The sequence below is a fragment of the Pan paniscus genome, chromosome 14 (assembly GCF_029289425.2).
Source record: "Pan paniscus chromosome 14, NHGRI_mPanPan1-v2.0_pri, whole genome shotgun sequence".
Lineage (NCBI taxonomy): Eukaryota > Metazoa > Chordata > Mammalia > Primates > Hominidae > Pan > Pan paniscus.
Genome location: NC_073263.2, coordinates 40,557,871 through 40,577,992, shown reverse-complemented (window position 1 = coordinate 40,577,992; position 20,122 = coordinate 40,557,871). Strand labels below are relative to the sequence as shown.

General features: G+C 41.6%; 1 protein-coding gene and 1 non-coding gene across 2 annotated transcripts in view; both read left to right on the top strand.

Moving 5' to 3' along the window:
- Positions 1 to 20,122, top strand: part of ELF1 (E74 like ETS transcription factor 1) — a 126,591-nt gene that overhangs the window by 641 nt on the left and 105,828 nt on the right. The window lies entirely within an intron of this gene.
- Positions 5 to 76, top strand: TRNAK-UUU (transfer RNA lysine (anticodon UUU)). The gene has a single exon. It is a non-coding gene; the product is annotated as a tRNA-Glu (tRNA).

Below are 20,122 nucleotides of genomic sequence, written 5' to 3'. Positions count from 1 at the left end.
CACTTCCCATATGGTCTAGCGGTTAGGATTCCTGGTTTTCACCCAGGCGGCCCGGGTTCGACTCCCGGTATGGGAACGCTGCCTTATTTTTCTTTTTTTGCAACTATCGATTTGGAGGGATGACTTTTTAAATCTTGTGTTCTGGCTCCTTTCTTGTCCCCCTGTCTGGGTGAGTTTGTAGAAAATAAGCATTACTGTAGTTAGTGGCGCCAGGAGCTGGGCTGCGGCTTTTGGAGCCTCGAGTGCCACGCCGTGCCTGCTGGAGAAGCGAATGCGCTTCGGATCCTTCTCCCTCCCGCCTCCGGCTCACGGGGCTGGTGGGCCCCGAGGGAGTTTCACTTTCCCCTGGGCTGTTCCCCCGCCCCTCCGGCCCGTAGTTTTCCAGACGCCCGGGAGGTGATGATTAACTCCGGCCTTGCGTTATCTCCTCCCAGCGCCCCCCTCCGGCCCACACCCTCTTCAGCCGCTCTTGCGACTCTTCCTGTGCAGGACGGGCTGACCCCCCTGCCCTGGGCGCCCCGGAGCCCGCGCCCGGACCAGTAGCTCTAGTGGTTCTCTGGCCGCAGGGTATTTACGAGGCCCCACGGAACACAGTGTGCCTTCCGCGCCCTCCCGGGGGGACGCGCTTTCCCGGCCGCGCAGCTGCCCGGCGCCCCTTTCCGCCGCGTGTGCGCTCGCGTCTCCACCCGCGGCGCCTGAGCAAGCGCGAGGCTGGCCTGGGAGGTCTTCCCAACTTGACTTAAGGGGTGCTGGTCGCAGTCACGGAAAGTACCCTCGAAAAAAGGCCTTTGGGAACGAGAATCTTTTTTCTTTCCTTTTAAAAATACACACCACGAGCTATGGAGGAGAAAAATACCACTCTGATGAGATGGCTTTGAATAAGTATATCGACTTTCCAAAGGGTCTAACATTTTGAGCGCCGTTGATTTAAAGAAAAAAATTGATTAAAACAACAGCAAAACATCCTGGGGTGGAGGTGGGGCTTGGGAAAGAGAAAATTGGCTGGAGACTGGGGAGGGGACGTTAAAACAAAGTTTCACTGTATTTTTAAATATAGAAGCCCTGTGTTTATTACAAAGAAGGGGCAGCTGTGTCAGCAGCATGTGAGCTGTAAATGAAACAAAAGCGTTATCTTAAATGCAAGCTGAAATTAGAAAATAGGGTCCGCTATAATGTTTATTGGGCCTCTGGGAACAAACGAAGAAGGAAAAAGTGACTCTTGTAGATGGGTTTCTGGTCAGTGCCGTTACTGAAAGCAGATGTTTTGGTGGTTAGTATGTGTGTTCCCAGACTATTTTGTAGCTTTAACTGCACAGTAAATTTGTTAATGTGATCTGCGTGATTAAGGATTAATTAGGCTTACCTTGTTAAAAAGAAAGAAAAAGCCTAAGTATTTTAAATCGTCTTCATTAATTCAAATATTTGTGTGTTTGCTACACACCAAGCACCACCACATGCTTTTGAAGTTACTGATGTTTGTATTCTTTATGTTAGCTAGTGGATAGAATACTGAATGGAATAATATTTTGGTCTTTGTGATTAGCTGTGTGATGAGACTTTTCACCTTCTCTGTTCTCTGGCTTTAGAGCCATACATTTTTGATAACACGTATCACTCACAAATTTTAAATAGAGTTACAAGAATTGTTGAGCGATTCCTGAATAGATAATGAAAGTGGAATTTTCATTTAAATAAGTAATAGTGTGTCATTAAGAAGCAGTTACTAAAGAATTACAGTAGTTGAAAATTTGGAAAGAAGGAAAGATAACTCGGATAACTCTGCCTTAATTGTCCCCAGAGAGGGCTTAACTTTCGACTTTTTTTTTTCTTTTTTTTTGTTGAGACGGAGTCTCGCTCTGTTAACCCAGGCTGGAGGGCATTGGCGCGATCTCAGCTCACTGCAACCTCCGCCTCCCGGATTCAAGCTATTCTCATGCCTCAGCCTCCCAAGTAGCTGGGACTACAGACACCCGCCACCACGCGTGGCCAATTTTTGTATTTTGAGTAAAGACAATGTTTCACCATGTTGGCCAGGCTGGTCTCGAACCCCTGACCTCAGGTGATCCACCCACCTCGGCCTCCCAAAGTGCTAGGATTACAGGTGTGAGCCACCACACCAGGCCTTGACCTTGTATTTTGTAATGAGTTGACAACATTGTACCAAATGGTGCTAAAATGGATGTTATTTTCAACTGTGCACTCAGTAATTGCAAATAGTTGTACTATATACCTGGGGGTGAACACAAAGGAAGTAGTTGCGTCATCTCTGTATAAAACACAGATTTATCTTTCCTGTAGTTGTGCATTACGTAGAATATGGTAAGGCAACATCTGAGTTGTAGAAGTGGTACTGGAGTAACAGAGGGGAGGAATCGGTTCTGCTCAAGGGAGAGGACTGGAGAAGAGACTTAGAGGGGAGAGTGGACCTTGAAGAACTGATTGGATTTCTCCTGTTGGGGAATGTGAATCATAAAGCTGAGGTAGGGGGAACAAGTATGAGGCTGGCAAGTAGTCGGTTTGGCAGGAGCACAGAGTGCCTGCAGGGAGCCCATGGGAGACCAAGCTGGGAATGTAGAAAGGAATTTTTTTTTTTTTTTTTTTTTTTGAGACGGAGTCTTGCTCTGTCTCCCAGGTTGGAGTGCAGTGGCGCGATCTCGGCTCACTGCAAGCTCCGCCTCCCGGGTTCACGCCATTCTCCTGCCTCAGCCTCCCAAGTAGCTGGGACTACAGGCGCCCGCCAACACGCCCGGCTAATTTTTTGTATTTTTAGTAGAAACGGGGTTTCACCGTGTTAGCCAAGATGGTCTCGATCTCCTGACCTCGTGATCCGCCCGTCTCGGCCTCCCAAAGTGCTAGGATTACAGGCGTGAGCCACCGCGCCCGGCCAGGAATTTTAACTTGATAAATTTTGACTAGGTAACAGGTTCTTTTATCAAGGAGTGACATTTTATGTCACAAAAATTTTTAAACCATTTCTGTCTCTTGGAAAACCCAAAGGTAGCAGTGGCATGTGAAAAATTCTTGTTTTAAAAGATTCAAACAATAAAGAAACATGTAGAATATTTTGTGTCCGTAGATTTTATGTTTAGGAGTTGAATATTAATTTGTAATTAACAGAATGGAGAAAAGCAATCAATTAATTAGAATTCACTTTATAGGAATGAAATCTAGGCTTAAAGTGTGAGAATAATCTGTCTTGCTTTGTTGAAAGTGACCTTGGTATTCGAAGACAGAGCTGCTCACTACTGTCAGTAAGACGTATATCTTAAATTGATTAAGGCTAGGTAATCAGTTTGTGAGGATTCATTCTTACGCTTGTGCCATTGGCAGGCATATTTTAGGTGCTGTCTCTTGGGCCATAAATTAGTGACACTGAGTGCTGTGGATTTACCCAAATAACCTCTTTAATATTTGCTACTGTTAGGTGTAATTAGAAGATACATGAAAGAGGCAGGGTGTGGTGGCTTATGCTTGTAATCCTAGCACTTTGGGAGGCTGAGGCAGGTGGATCAACATGGCGAAATCCCATCTCTACCAAAAATACAAAAAATTAGCCAGGCGTGGTGGCACCCGCTGCACCTGTGTCAGCTATTCAGGAGGCCAAGGTGGGAGGATCACTTGAGCCCTGGAGGCAGAGATTGCAGTAAGCCAGGATCTCAGGATCGTGCCACTGCACTCCAGCCTTGGAGACAGAGGGAGACTCCATCTCGGGGTGGGGGGAAAAAAAAGAGAAAAAGTGAGAGAGCCTGGACAACATAACAAGAGCCTGTCTCTACAAAAATAAAATTAAAAAAAAAATTAGCCAGGTGTGATGCCACATGCCTGTAGTCCTAGCTACTTGCAAGCCTAAGGTGGGAGGATCCATTGAGCCCAGGAGTTCAAGGCTGCAGTGAGCTGTGATGTTGCCACTACACTCCAGGTGACAGAGCAAGACCCTAAGACCTTATCTCTTAAAAAAAAAAAAAAAGACGTGAAAGTTCAGTAAATGTTTGCAGAGATGAACGCTGGTATTTAAAGAAGTAGAAGGGATTTTAAAGCAATTACTGCATTTCAGCTAAAATCCGAAGACCTTATCATGGTCTCATAGGTCCAACATTATCTGGACTTTACCCATCTAACCTCAGGTCCTACCTTATCTGCCACTTCATTGTATCTTGGCTACGTAGGCTTCCTTTTTGCCATGCCAAACTTATCCTTGTCTCGGAGTTTTGTTACTTGCCTTTTTCCTTTGCCTGGAATATTCCCCCTGTAGCTCTGCACATCTCAGGTCAACATTACCTTCTCAGATCTTTTCTGACCACTTTAGCTTGAGACTTCCTCTTCCTTGGTTACTTTCTGGTTACTTTATGACATTGTTTTCATTTTCTTAGTATCTGAAATTAACCTGTTTATTTGTTTCTGTTTATTTCTTGTCTTAGTCTGTCAATATAAGTTCCCTGAAGGCAAGGATATCATATGAGATCGTTCTTGTTATGTACGTAGTAAAGATTCAAACAATAGTAAAGAAGTTGGAACCCTTATACAGTGCTGCTGGAAATGTATAATGGTGCAGTTGCTTTGGAAAACAGTTTGGCAGTTCCTCAAAATGTTAAACAGTTACCATATGATCCAGTATTTCCACTCCTAGGCATGTACTCAGTAGAAATGAAAACATGCCCACACCAAACCTTGTATACAAATGTTTATAGCAGCATTATTCATAAGCAAAAAGTAGAAACAACCTGAATGTCCCTCAACTGATGAGTGAATAGGTAAAATGTAGTGTATCCGCGCAGTGGAATATTTGGGACTAGAAAGGGATGAGGTCAATCACTAGAACATTACACTAAGGAGCCAGGCACGAAAGACCACGTTTTTACTCCGTTTATATGAAATATCCAAAATAGGCAAATCTATAGAGAAAGAGGGAAAATCAGTGGTTGCCTTGGATTAGAGGGGGATAGGGAGGTTTGGGGTGAGGGGACTGCCAATGTGGATAGTAAATTTAGGGTGATTGAAAGTCCTGAAATAGATTACAGTGATAGTTCTATAACTCTATAAACGCACTAAATAATGTTGAATTGTACACTTTAAATAGATAAACTTCATGATATGTAAGTTTTATCTCGACTAAACTCTTAAAAAGGATTGAAGCAATAAAAAGCATATAGAATATTTTCTCTCTTGATGTTACATTTACCATTTGGATATTATCTGTTTTAAAATAATAGCAGCCTGGGCAACATGGTGAAACTTCATCTCTACCAAAGAAAAAAACAAACAAAAATTAGCTGGTGTGGTGGTACGTGCCTGTAGTCCCAGCTCCTCAGGAGGCTGAGGTGGTAGGATTGCTTGAACCTGGGGGGTTGAGGCTACAGTGAGCTATGATTGCACCACTGAACTCCAGCCTGGGCAACAGGGTGAGACCCTCTCTCTAGAAAATAAAAATTAAAATAATAATGGAATAATTTAATGGGGAAACTTCAGCTCCTAGTTAGTTCCACAAATGTGGTAAGTGCTCATTAAATAACTGATGGAGGAGGTTAGGTAAGTATACAGATAATTATGATACAATACATAGTTTGATAAATGCTCAGAGGGGACTAAGCCAGGGGTCATAAGTGTTTGATAGTGTTCAAAATCCATATCTGAGTTTGTGTGAGGGGAATGAGGAAAGGCCTCCTGTAGGAAGCAGCATTCGAGATAAGCTTTGAAGGCTGGTTAGGCTTTTGCTGGTAGAGACAGGGATGGGGACAAGGCATTGAGAGGAAGCAAGCAGGAGCAGAGGCATGTCAACAGTTACTAGCACATTTTAATGGAGCTGAGGGTGCAGGTAGGATAGGAATGGGAAATAAGGCTGCGAAAATAGATTAGGGTCTGAAGTGGACAATGTGTTTTTACTATCCTCCTGATGCCTAGCGTGCCTCCAATGGCTCATACTTAGGAAGAACGATACCTCTTACCTGCAGAGAGCTGGAAGTGTCTGGGGACGTATCCTCCTCCCACTCACAGACTACTGTCAGGAGTGTAACTTTGGAGCAGGGGCTTTGACTTGTTTCCCTCTGTATCATCAGACTTGAAGCAGGGCTTGGCACCTGGTAAACATTCAGAAAACATTTGAATGAATGAATGAAAATCAAGAAGTGGCAAGGTCTATTTAAAGCAAAGCAAAGTTTATTTTACGAAGCCCCTTGACAAGGAGATTTTGGAAGCCTCTTGGATTTGGAGCTAAGGAGTTTAGTTAGGAAAAGAGATTTCTGGTAATACGAGGAATGTTTTAATGAAATGAATTTGGTAGTAACGTGCAGGTTGAACTGGAGGATGGAAGGATTATGTCTGTGCTCTCCATCTCCACCGTCCCTTTCCTGTTCCCACTCCATTAGGCCTTGACAAAGGTCAAGGACTTCCCGCAGTCCAATAATAATCTCCTAACATCTCTCCTTGCTTCTACTCTCTCCCTAAATAGGGTGGTGGCAGCAGAATAGAAAGGATCAGATACAAGAGATAACACTGAAGGAAAAAATCTACGACTTCAGAAAGTAAATATTTCTAAAAGAAATAGAGAAGTTATGAAGCACAGATTTTATTGCAGCGGACTGGCAGTTTTTACTCTTAGGGTTGGCCAGCTAGTAAATTTATTGCATACCTGCGTGTGTCTGTGGCTTTCGAACTCTGAAATTGTGCATTGACTCCATGAACAAGTTAATACTGTGAGACTGCCACCCTGTGGACAAAATATCAGGACTAAAACCATCAAGAATTAAAGTTTCATTCATTTGCGATTTACTGTTTTAGAACTGGCTTTGGTTCTTCCACGTTGGTGCATGCAGTGATGCTCATTAAATAGAAAGCTTGAAATTAATTTTTTCTCTGAATTTTTTCTGAGGCTTTTAAATAAAGGGAATCTAAAATGGAACCAGTAGTTTTAAAAAGCTGCAATGATTCAAGAGTGGTTTTTAGATGGTACTTCTTTGCTCTAGAAATTTCATATGGAAGGGTTGGTTTTTTAAAATATTGTGGCATGTAGGCCTGTTGTGAAATGGTCTTTTATCCCTTTTGTTGTACTGATTTTTTTCATCCCATTTTATAAGACATATGGTATTATCCTTGAGAGTTATATTTTTTGAGAAATACATCAAACATCCCCCCACACCCTTTTTTGGCTAAGTGAAAGTGGCCTTCTTGCCTCGTTTTTTTGTGGATTTGGTTGTAGCTGTTAAAAGTTCTCTACGTTTTGGATGGATTGCCTTAATTGTATTTATACAAATGAGTTTGGTTTATATTACGCTACTTATTTAGAAGGACACTCTGCTCACAAATTATACTAGTTTGGTAGTTTCATAAACTAGCTTGAATCAAAATAAAATGGTGATTGTGAAATACTTATTTGCTCACTGCAACTCAGGAAATGTTTCAGTTTTGGACTCACGACCAAATAAAACTTTCCTAAGAGATGCGCTGTTTACAGCCAATAATGTTATAAATGTCTTACACACTTGAATTCCCAGAGGTGTCAGAAGGGATGGGGTAGCCATTTAGGGCTTGAAATTTGTGTCACCAGTAAAGCAGAAGTGGGTTGAAGCAGCCATCTGAGGTCAGCAATTGTGCCTTATTTAAGAAGGTGATATCCACACTGAGGAGAATGGATAAATCATTGATTGACCCCCCTGCCACTGATACTTCACCATAGAGACCTGGTACTTTACCATAAGGACCTTACGTTTTGGTAATGTACTAATGGTCAAATATAATGTTAATGATCTTAATTTTTTTTTTTTTTTTTTTGAGACGGAGTCTCAGTCTGTCACCCAGGCTGGAGTGCAGTAGCATGATCTCGGCTCACTACAAGCTCTGCCTCCCGGGTTCAAGCAATTCTCATGCCTCAGCCTCATGAGTAGCTGGGATTCCAGGCGTGCACCACCATACCTGGCTAATTTTTGTATTTTTAGTAGAGATGGAATTTCACTGTATTGGCCAGGCTGGTCTGGAACTCTTGACCTCAAGTGATCCTCCTGCCTCAGCCTCCCAAAGTGCTGAGATTACAGGCGTGAGCCACCGTGCCTGGTGATTTTAATTATTTAAATATTTCTCTGAGTCAGTTCTGAAAAATGTAGTGTGACAAACGCAATAAACTGTAAGTGTTTGGTTTTATTTAACTTTTTCAAAGTAAATATATGGAGTTGTGGGTAACTTTTCAAAATTATTTTTTGCTAACACGTATGTCTTACATTCTACAAACAGTGCTGTGTAATTGTAAGTGAAGTAGACTATGATGAAAGTGCACATGTTTATGTAGGTTTACAAGGTAAATTGCCATATAATGTAGATCATTTAGATTAGGTTAGTATTATTTAGATACAGTTTAAGAAAAGTAGCTTACTTTCTTAAATTTATTTTTAAGTATTTACTCATTTATTTATTTATTGAGACAGGGAGTCTCTCTGTCTCCCAGGCTGGAGTGCTGTGTCATGATCATGGCTCACTGCAACCTCTAAATGCTGGGTTCAGGTGATCCTCCCGCCTTGGCTTTCTAAAGTGCTGGGATTACAGGCGTGAGCGACTGTGCCTGGCCAAGGAAGGTAACTTTCAAAATACTTGGTGATCTATTTACTCTTCACCTAGGTATTGAATGAAGAGTCAATAAACTTAAAGATATATTTGTTTTCTAGTCTTCTTTAATGGTTTTGCTATGATATCCTTTTTAAAATTGTAAATGACAATGAACTTACATAAATTTTTAGTTTAACATTTCACCAGCACTTAAGAGACTTTATCACACAATATCTTTCTACATTTTTATGCTATAATGGTTACTATTTCAGGATTAATGGAAGTGTTCACTCCTGAGTTCATTTCACAAATTTAAATACTAAAACATTTTGTTCTTTGAAAAGTAATTCTGGCCAGGCGCAGTGTCTCACGCCTATAATCCCAGCACTTGGGGAGGCTGAGGTGGGCAGATCACTTGAGGTCAGGAGTTCAAGACCAGCCTGGCCAACGTGATGAAACCTCGTCTCTACTAAAAATACAAAAATTAGCTGGGCATGGTGGTGCACACCTGTAATCTCAGCTACTTGGAGGGTGTGTCAGGAGAATCACTTGAACCTGGGAAGTGGAGGTTGCAGTGAGTCGATATCATGCCATTGCACTCTAGCCTGGGCGACAGACTGAGTGAGACTCTGTCTCAAAAAAAAAAAAAAAAAAAAAAAAAAAGAAAAAGAAAGAAAGAAAATTGATTCTAATATAGACGACTTGAACTTTGAAAAAGCAATAACTATTCTATAAATTTTGTGTGTATGCAAACTTTAAAACATCTTTTATTTTTGAATGCACACTAATCACTATTGAATACACACCTTTGACTTAAAACATTTTTGTGCTTTATTTTAAATTTGTGGGAAGGTGCCTAGCCTAGTGACTTTTTGATCCAGAGAGTCATTCTAGATTGTCGTAAATCTTTATTTGCAGTTTAATCTTATTACTTAAAGTTTTTTGAATTTAGAGTCCAGAGACCAAGATACATTTCTGATTTAGACTGTGTTGATATATTGCTCTTTATGAAACTTTTTTTATCCGTTTTCAGGTGTGTGTGTGTGTTTTTTTCATTTTCAGTTTTAATCAAACATTTAATTCAACTTTTCAAGGTTTTAATGGGATTCATTTTACCTCAGCTGTTCAAACGTCTGTGTTTATCATCGATACCCTCTAATGCCAAGGTGCACAGAGCTGAAATAGAAAGGAAGGTTACAGCCACAGGCAAAGAGAATGGGATAAGGTGTCCCAGTGCATGAATTGGGGGCAGTAGTGAAGGAGGAGTATCCTGAAGGGAGGCAAAACATAAGCTTAAGGAATTTGGAGCTCCAAGCAGGCAGGTGGCATCAGAGAATTTCAGATATGAGTGGGAATGCCTTTCATTTGTTTTTTTTTCCCTTTGTTTTTATGCCATTTCACATGAACTACAATATTACTGTCCCTTAAAGTGCTACTTTTAAAAACTTTTTTCTTTTGCATTGCCATTACCTTCTAGAAGGTTGTTTGTTTATGGAACATATTTTTAGATGGCTTTTTGCCACAAATGTGTGGGAAATGAAGGCACATAAAGTTTATATGAAAGCAGTCACAACCTGATACTCATTAGGATGGGTCCTATTAAAACAAAACAAAACAGAATATAACAGGTATTGGCAAGGATGTGAAGAAACTGAAACTCTTGTACAAGAATTCCTGTGTTGGTGGGGATGTAAAATGTTCTGGCCACAATGGAAAACAGGATGGCACTTTCTAAAAAATCTGAAAGAGGCCGGGTGTGGTGGCTCATGCCTGTAGTCCCAGCACTTTGGGAGGCTTAGGCAAGTGGATCACGAGGTCAGGAGTTCGAGACCAGCCTGGCAAATATGGTGAAATCCTGTCTCTACTAAAAATACAAAAATTAGCTGGGCGTGGTGGCAGGTGCCTGTAGTCCCAGCTACTTGAGAGGCTGAAGCAGAAGAATCGCTTGAACCTGGGAGGTTGCAGCGATCCGAGATTGTGCCACTGCACTCCAGACTGGGCGACAGAGCGAGACTCCGTCTCAAAAAAAATTTTTTTTGAAAGAGAATTATCATAATCCAGCAATTCTGCTTCTTGATATATACTCAAAATAATTGAAAGCAAGGTCTCAGAGATATTTGTATGTTCTTAGCAGCGTTACAATAATAAATATTTATTATGTTACCAAAAGGTGGAAGCAACCCAAAGATCAGTCAGTGGATGAATGGTTAAAGTGTGGTGTGTACATACAGTGAAATGTGATTCAGCCTTAAAAAGGAAGGAAATTCTGACACATGCTACATAACCTTGAGGACATTATGCTAAGTGAAATAAGCCAGTCACAAAGAAGATATACTGCATGATTCACCTTATATGAGGTACCTAGAATAGTCTCATAGAGACTTAAGTAGAATGGTGGTTGCCAGGAACTGGGGGTAAGGGAGAAAGGGGGGTTGTTGTTTAATGGATATAGAGTTTCAGCTTTGAAAGATGAAAAGAGTTTTGTTGCACCACAATGTGGATGTACTAAAGACTATTGAACTGTATACTTAAAAAGGATTAAGATAATACGTTTTGTTCTACTTTACCCCAATTAAATAATTTTAAAAAGCAAATTTCAGTTTGTATGTGGATACTCTGCACATTATTTATGAATGTAAACAGCATCTGTAATGATGAAGTTTCTTATTTCACCAATATGTGAGTGTTAGATGCTGGGATAAAACAATGATAAAAGCTGACAAGATCCTCATGAAGCTTACAGTTTGGTGGGAGAGACGGACATGGATTGAACAAGTAAAAAGTGTGCTTAAGTGTACACGCATGGCAGGGAGACCCCTAACATAGTGTGGGGAAGGGCTGGATTGAGAAGGCTTCCCTAAGGACATGACGTTTCTGTAGAGATCCAAAGGATGACTAAGCCTTATGTAAGACAAAGGGAGAAAAGGGAAGAGAGAGTAGATTGAGGGAGTAGCATTTTGCAAATGGTCTGCAAGGAGGAAAGGGTGTATTTTGGGAAATGAAAGGCCTGGTGGGCTGTCATGTAGAAAGTGAGATGCAATGGGAGATGAGGCTGCAAGGTATCAAATCATATAAGACATTCTAGGCCATGTTAGATATTTTGAATTTTATCTTCAGCAGAGTGGGCAGATACTGATGGGTTTTAAATGAGGGATTATGGAGGTGGAATGGCATAGGAGCAAGAAAAATGATGTACTTTTTTGTACACTTGGTCTTTAACTGTAAACTACCTGTTTAGTATGGTGCTTGAATGTTGGAGGGGATTGTATATTGGCCACCATTGTGAGCTGTTCATATGGTAAAGTGTACTTAAAGGGTGAACTTAAGAGAATTGTCAAGGGTAATTGAGGATAAGTGATTTTCACCTTGATACTGTGACTTGGTAGTTTGAAGCCCTAGAAATTGATACTTGCCTTGGGAGAGTCTGGAGTAAGAAGAAGACTTTGAGCTTTTAGGACCTCTAGTGGTAAGTGGTGAGGAGGTGGGGCAGAGAAAACTGAGAAAGAGTAGTCCAGAATTGGGCAAAATCAGGAGAGTGTTATCACAGAAGCCAAAGAAGTGTTTAATGTGATAGGTCTAACACAACAAGTTCTGAAAGTGTTCATTGGATTTAGCCCTGGGAGGTCATTAACTTTAGTTAGATTTAGTGGCATAATAGGGGCAGAATTAAGTTAGATTAGGCTGGTTGAAGAATGAGCGGGAGATGAAGAAATGAGTAGGTGAGGACAGTATATACACATCTTTTGAGGAAGTTTGGCTGTGAAAAGCAGGGAGTGAGAATGAATAGTAGTTGTAGTTGGGGTTGCGGTGTGTGACAGGGTGCCAATTCAGGTTCTTTTTTTTTTTTTTAAAGGAAAAACTTGAATTAAAAAAATACCTTCGGCTAGGCGTAGTAGCTCACACCTGTAATCCCAGCACTTTAGCAGGCTGAGGTGGGTGGATTGCTTGAGCCCAGAATTTTAGACTAGCTGGGGTAACATACTGGTATCCTGTCACTATAAAATATTAAAAAATTAGCTGGGCGTGGTGGTGTGCCCATAATCCCAGCTACTCGGGAGGCTGAGGTAAGATCACTTGAGCCCTGGAGGTCAAGGCTGTAGTAAGCTGTGTTTGTACCACTGCACTCCAGCCTGAGTGACAGATGGAGACCTTGTCTCAAAGAAAAGGCTGTAGGCAGTTCCAAGATGGCCAAATAAGAACAGCTCCAGTCTACAGCTCTCAGCGTGAGCGACGCAGAAGATGGGTGATTTCTGCATTTCCAACTGAGGTACCGGGTTCATCTCACTGGGGCTTGTCGGACAGTGTGTGCAGGACAGTGGGTGCAGGCCACCGAGCGTGAGCCGAAGCAGGGCGAGGCATCGCCTCACCTGGAAGCGCAAAGGGTCAGGGAATTCCCTTTCCTAGCCAAGAGAAGCTGTGACAGAAGGCACCTAGAAAATCGGGTCACTCCCACCCTAATACTGTGCTTTTCCAACGGTCTTAGCAAATGGCACACCAGGAGATTATATCCCGTGCCTGGCTTGGAGGGCCTCATGCCCACAGACCCTCGCTCATTGCTAACACAGCAGTCTGAGATCGAACTGCAAGGTGGCAGTGAGGCTGGGGAAGGGGCACCCGCCATTGCTGAGGCTTGAGTAGGTAAACAAAGTGGCCTGAAGCTGTAACTGGGTGGAGCCCATTGCAGCTCAAGGAGGCCTGCCTGCCTCTGTAGACTCCACCTCTGGGGGCAGGGCATAGCCAAACAAAAGGCAGCAGAAACCTCTGCAGACTTAAATGTCCCGGTCTGACAGCTTCGAAGAGAGTAGTGGTTTTCTCAGCACAGAGTTTGAGATCTGAGAACAGTCAGACTGCCTCCTCAAGTGGGTCCCTGACCCCTAAGTAGCCTAACTGGGAGGCACCCCTAGTAGGGGCAGACTGACAGCTCACACGGCCAGGTATCCCTCTGAGATGAAGCTTCCAGAGGAATGATCAGGCAGCAACATTTGCTGTTCAGCAATATTCGCTGTTCTGCAGCCTCTGCTGCTGATACCCGGGCACACAGGGTCTGGAATGGACCTCCAGCAAACTCCAACAGACCTGCAGCCTGAGGGTCCTGACTCTTAGAAGGAAAACTAACAAACAGAAAGGACATCCACACCAAAAGCCCATCTGTACGTCACCATCATCAAAGACCAAAGGTAGATAAAACCACAAAGATGGGGGAAAAACAGAGCAGAAGAACCAAGAATTCTAAAAATCAGAGCACTTCTCCCCCTCCAAAGGAATGCAGCTCCTCGCCAGCAACGGAACAAAGCTGGACGGAGAATGACTTTGACGAGTTGAGAGAAGAAGGCTTCAGACGATCAAACTTCTCCAAGCTAAAGCAGGAAGTTTGAACCCATGGCAAAGAAGCTAAAAACCTTGAAAAAAGATTAGGCAAATGGCTACCTAGAATAACCAGTGTAGAGAAGTCCTTAAACGACCTGATGGAGCTGAAAACCATGGCAGGAGAACTACGTGACGAATGCACAAGCTTCAGTAGCCGATTTGATCAACTGGAAGAAAGGGTATCAGTGATTGAAGATCAAATAAATGAAATGAAGCAAGAAGAGAAGTTTAGAGAAAAAAGTAAAAAGAAACGAACAAAGCCTCCAAGAAATGTGGGACTATGTGAAAAGACCAAATCTGCGTCTCATTGGTGTACCTGAAAGTGACGGGGAGAATGGAACCAAGTTGGAAAACACTCTTCAGGATATAATCCAGGAGAACTCCCCCAATCTGGCAAGGCAGGCCAACATTCAAATTCAGGAAATACAGAGAACACCACAAAGATACTCCTTGAGAAGAGCAACTCTAAGACACATAATCGTCAGATTCACCAAAGTTGAAATGAAGGAAAAACTGTTAAGGGCAGCCAGAGAAAAAGGTCGAGTTACCCACAAAGGGAAGCCCATCAGACTAACAGCGGATCTCTCGGCAGAAACTCTACAAGCCAGAAGAGAGTGGGGGCCAATATTCAACATTATTAAAGAAAAGAGTTTTCAACCCAGAATTTCATATCCAGCCAAACTAAGCTTCATAAGTGAAGGAGAAATAAAATCCTTTACAGACAAGCAAATGCTGAGAGATTTTGTCACCACCAGGCCTGCCCTGCAAGAGCTCCTGAAGGAAGCACTAAACATGGAAAGGAACAACTGGTACCAGCCACTGCAAAAACATGCCAAATTGTAGAGACCATTGATGCTAGGAAGAAACTGCATCAACTAACAAGCTAAATAACCAACTAACATCATAATGACAGGATCAAATTCACACATAACAATATTAACCTTAAATGTAAATGGGCTAAATGCTCCAATTAAAAGACACAGATTGGCAAATTGGGTAAAGAGTCAAGACCCATCAGTGTGCTGTATTCAGGAGACCCATCTCATGTGCAGAGACACACACAGGCTCAAAATAAAGGGATGGAGGAAGATCTACTAAGCAAATGGAAAACAAAAAAAGGTAGGGGTTGCAATCCTAGTCTCTGATAGAACAGACTTTAAACCAGCAAAGATCAAAAGAGACAAAGAAGGCCATTACATAATGGTAAAGGGATCAATTCAACAAGAAGAGCTAACTATCCTAAATATATATGCACCCAATACAGGAGCCCCCAGATTCATGAAGCAAGTCCTTAGAGACCTATAGAGAGACTTAGACTCCCACACAATAATAATGGGAGACTTTAGCACCCCACTGTCAACATTAGACAGATCAATGAGACAGAAAGTTAATAAGGAAGGATATCCAGGAATTGAACTCAGCTCTGCACCAAGTGGACCTAATAGACATCTACAGAACTCTCCACCCCAAATCAACAGAATATACATTCTTCTCAGCACCATATCGCACTTATTCCAAAATTGACCACATAGTTGGAAGTAAAGCTCTCCTCAGCAAATGTAAAAGAACAGAAATTATAACAAACTGTCTCTCAGACCACAGTGCAATCAAACTAGAACTCAGGATTAAGAAACTCACTCAAAACTACATGGAAACTGAACAGCCTGCTCCTGAATGACTGCTGGGTACATAACGAAATGAAGGCAGAAATAAACATGTTCTTTGAAACCAATGAGAACAAAGACACAACATACCAGAATCTCTGGGACACATTTAAAGCAGTGTGTAGAGGGAAATTTGTGGTACTAAATGCCCGCAAGAGAAAGCGGGAAAGATCTAAAATTGACACCCTAACATCACAGTTAAAAGAACTAGAGAAGCAAGAGCAAACAAATTCAAAAGCTAGCAGAAGGCAAGAAATAAGAGCAGAACTGAAGGAGATGGAGACATAAAAAACCCTTCAAAAAATCAGTGAATCCATGAGCTGTTTTTTTTAAAAAGATCAACAAAATTGATAGACCACTAGCAAGACTAATGAAGAAAAGAGAGAAGAATCAAATAGATGCAATAAAAAATGATAAAGGGGATATCACAACTGATACCACAGAAATGAAAACTACCATCAGAGAATACTATAAACACCTCTATGCAAATAAACTAGAAAATCTAGACGAAATGGATAAATTCCTTGACACATACCCCCTCCCAAGACTAAACCAGGAAGAAGTTGAATCCCTGAATAGACCAATAACAGGCTCTGAAATTGAGGAAATAATTAATAGCCTACCAACCAAAAAAAGTCCAGGACCAGACGGAGTCACAGCCGAATTCTACCAGAGGTACAAGGAGGAGCTGGTACCATTCCTTCTGAAACTATTCCAGTCAATAGGAAAAGAGGGAATCCTCCCTAACTCATTTTATGAGGCCAGCATCATCCTGATACCAAAGCCGGGCAGAGACACAACAAAAAAAGAGAATTTTAGATTAATATCCCTGATGAACATCGATGCAACAATCCTCAGTAAAATACTGGCAAACTGAATCCAGCAGCACATCAAAAAGCTTATCCACCATGATCAAGTGGGCTTCATCCGGGGGAATGCAAGGCTGGTTCAACATAAGCAAATCAATAAACATAATCCATCATATAAACAGAACCAAAGACAAAAACCACATGATTATCTCAATAGATGCAGAGAAGGCCTTTGACAAAATTCAACAGCGCTTCATGCTAAAAACTCTTAATAAATTCTGTATTGATGGGACGTATCTCAAAATAGTAAGAGCTATTTATGACAAACCCACAGCCAATATCATAATGGGCAAAAACTGGAAGCATTCTCTTTGAAAACTGGCACAAGACAGGGATGCCGTCTCTCACCACTCCTATTCCACATAGTGTTGGAAGTTCTGGCCAGGGCAATTAGGCAGGAGAAAGAAATAAAGGGTATTCAATTAGGAAAAGAGGAAATCAAATTGGCCCTCTTTGCAGATGACATGATTGTATGTCTAGAAAACCCCATTGTCTCAGCCCAAAATCTCCTTAAGCTGATAAGCAACTTTTGCAAAGTCTCAGGATACAAAATCAATGTGCAAAAATCACAAGCATTCTTATACACCAATAACAGACAAACAGAGAACCAAATCATGAGTGAACTCCCATTCACAATTGCTTCAAAGAGAATAAAATACCTAGGAATCCAACTTAAGGGATGTGAAGGACCTCTTCAAGGAGAACTACAAACCACTGCTCAGTGAAATAAAAGAGGACACAAACAAATGGAAGAACATTCCATGCTCATGGATAAGCAGAATCAATATTGCGAAAATGGCCATACTGCCCAAGATAATTTATAGATTCAGTGCCATCACCATCAAGCTACCAATGACTTCACAGAATTGGAAAAAACTACTTTAAAGTTCATATGGAACCAAAAAAGAGCCCACATTGCCAAGTCAATCCTAAGCCAAAAGAACAAAGCTGGAGGCATCACGCTACCTGACTTCAAACTATACTACAAGTCTACAGTAAGCAAAACAGCATGGTACTGCTACCAAAACAGATATAGACCAATGGAACAGAACAGAGCCCTCAGAAATAACACCACACATCTACAACCATCTGATCTTTGAAAAACCTGAGAAAAACAAGCAATGGGGAAAGGATTCCCTATTTAATAAATGGTGCTGGGAAAACTGGCTAGCCATATGTAGAAAGCTGAAACTGGATCCCTTCCTTATACCTTACAAAAAATTAATTAAAGATGGATTAAAGACTTAAATGTTAGACCTAAAACCATAAAAACCCTAGAAGAAAACCTAGGCAATACCATTCAGGACATAGGCATGGGCAAGGACTTCATGTCTAAAACACCAAAAGCAATGGCAACAAAAGCCAAAATTGACAAATGGGATCTAATTAAACTAAAGAGCTTCTTCACAGCAAAAGAAATTACCATCAGAGTGAACAGGCAACCTATAGAATGGGAGAATATTTTTGCAATCTACTCATCTGACAAAGGGCTAATATCCAGAATCTACAAAGAACTCAAACAAATTTACAAGAAAAAAACAAACAACCCCATCAAAAAGTGGGCGAAGGATATGAGCAGACACTTCTCAAAAGAAGACATTTTTGCAGCCAACAGATACATGAAAAAATGCTCATCATCACTGGCCATCAGAGAAATGCAAATCAAAACCACAATGAGATACCATCTTACACCAGTTAGAATGGCAATCATTAAAAAGTCAGGAAAGAACAGGCTGGAGAGGATGTGGAGAAATAGGAACACTTTTACACTGTTGGTGGGACTCTAAACTAGTTCAACCATTGTGGAAGATGTGGCGATCCCTCAATGATCTAGAACTAGAAATGCCATTTGACCCAGCCATCCCATTACAGGGTATATACCCAAAGGATTATAAATCATGCTGCTCTAAAGACACATGCACACGTATGTTTATTGTGGCATTATTCACAATAGCAAAGACTTGGAACCAAGCCAAATGTCCATCAATGATAGACTGGATTAAGAAAATGTGGCACAAATACACCATGGAATACTATGCAGCCATAAAAAAGGATGAGTTCGTGTCCTTTGTAGGGACATGGATGAAGCTGGAAACCATCATTCTCAGCAAACTATCGCAAGGACAAAAAACCAAACACCGCATGTTCTCACTCATAGGTAGGAATTGAACAATGAGAACACTCGGACACAGGAAGGGCAACATCACACACTGGGGCCTGTTGTGGGGTCGGGGGAGTGGGGAGGGATAGCATTAGGACATATGCCAAATATAAATGACGAGTTAATGGATGCAGCATACCAACATGGCACATGTATACATATGTGACAAACCTGCACGTTGTGCACATGTATGCTAGAACTTAAAGTATAATAATAAAAAAAAAAAAAAGAAAAAGCTGTAACCCCAGCACTTTGGGAGGCCCAGGCAGGCGAATTACTTGAGGTCAGGAGTTAAAACTGTGCAAAGTGAAACTTTGCCTTTACTAAAAATACAAAAATTAGCCGGGTGTGGTGGCATGCAGCAGTAATCCTAGGTACTGAGGAGGCTGAGGTAGGAGGATCCCTTGAACCTGGGAGGCAGAGGTTGCAGTGAGCTTAGATCGTGCCACTGCACTCCAGCCTGTGTGACAGAACAAGACTGTCTGAAAAAATATAAATACATAAGTAAATAAATAATATCTCCTATAGAGTTTAGGAAATATTTGAAAAATATACACTTTGCTTAAACAGGATCTACTGAATACAAATATGACCTTCCCACTGACTTAGTCTAAATATGGTATTCCGGGATTGTGTACACACAGGTATTGAGATGTGAAGGTCTGTATGTTACTATACTAACTTCTGATCATCTGGAAAGTAAAAAATAGAGAATCTTGGGTCCACCTAAGACTTACAGTTGAATCTTTAGGTGTAGGACTCAGGAGTGTGTGCATCTTTAGATGATTCTGGTGCATCTGATCTATGGACTCGCTTTTTGAAGTCTTCTGGATGCCCTTTTTTTTTCCCCCTGGAAAAAGGGTCTCACTCTGTTGCTCAGGCTGGAGTGCAGTGGCGCAATAATGGCTCACTGCACCCTCTGCCTCCTTAGCTCAAGTGATCCTCTCTTCTTAACCTCTGAAGTAGGTGGGACTACAGGTGCGTGTCACCACACCCGGCTAATCTTTTTGTGTTGTTTGTAGAGACAAGGTTTCTCCATGTTGCCCAGGCTGGTCTCCTGAGCTCCAGTGATTTTCCTGCCTCAGCCTCCCAAAGTGCTGGGGTTACAGTCATGAACCACTGCACCCAGCCCTGGATGATTTTTAATTGTTCTGTCTTGAGGATTAAATGAGATGTGTATGTCAAGGACTTAGCAAAGAAAGACTTTGAAAATGTTGTCTGCTTATACAGTTAGGATGGTGTAATAGGTTTTTTTTTTGATGAAACCAGCTTGATCCTTTTTTTCTTACTGTAAAAGTGCTTCATGCTCTGTATAGGTTCTTCTCTAGCTGCTTTTTGTACTTCTTCCCTCTCCTCTCTGCATTCTAGCCATGATGCTTCCTCCTACCCCACTGCCTTTGTTTGTGCCTATAATTTTCTCTCCCGATGGTATGCTTCCTCAGCCTCTTTACATGACTGGCTGCTTAACATTCAGGTTTCATATCCACGGTCACCTTTTCAGAAAGGCCATCCCCAATCACTCTATCTAAAAT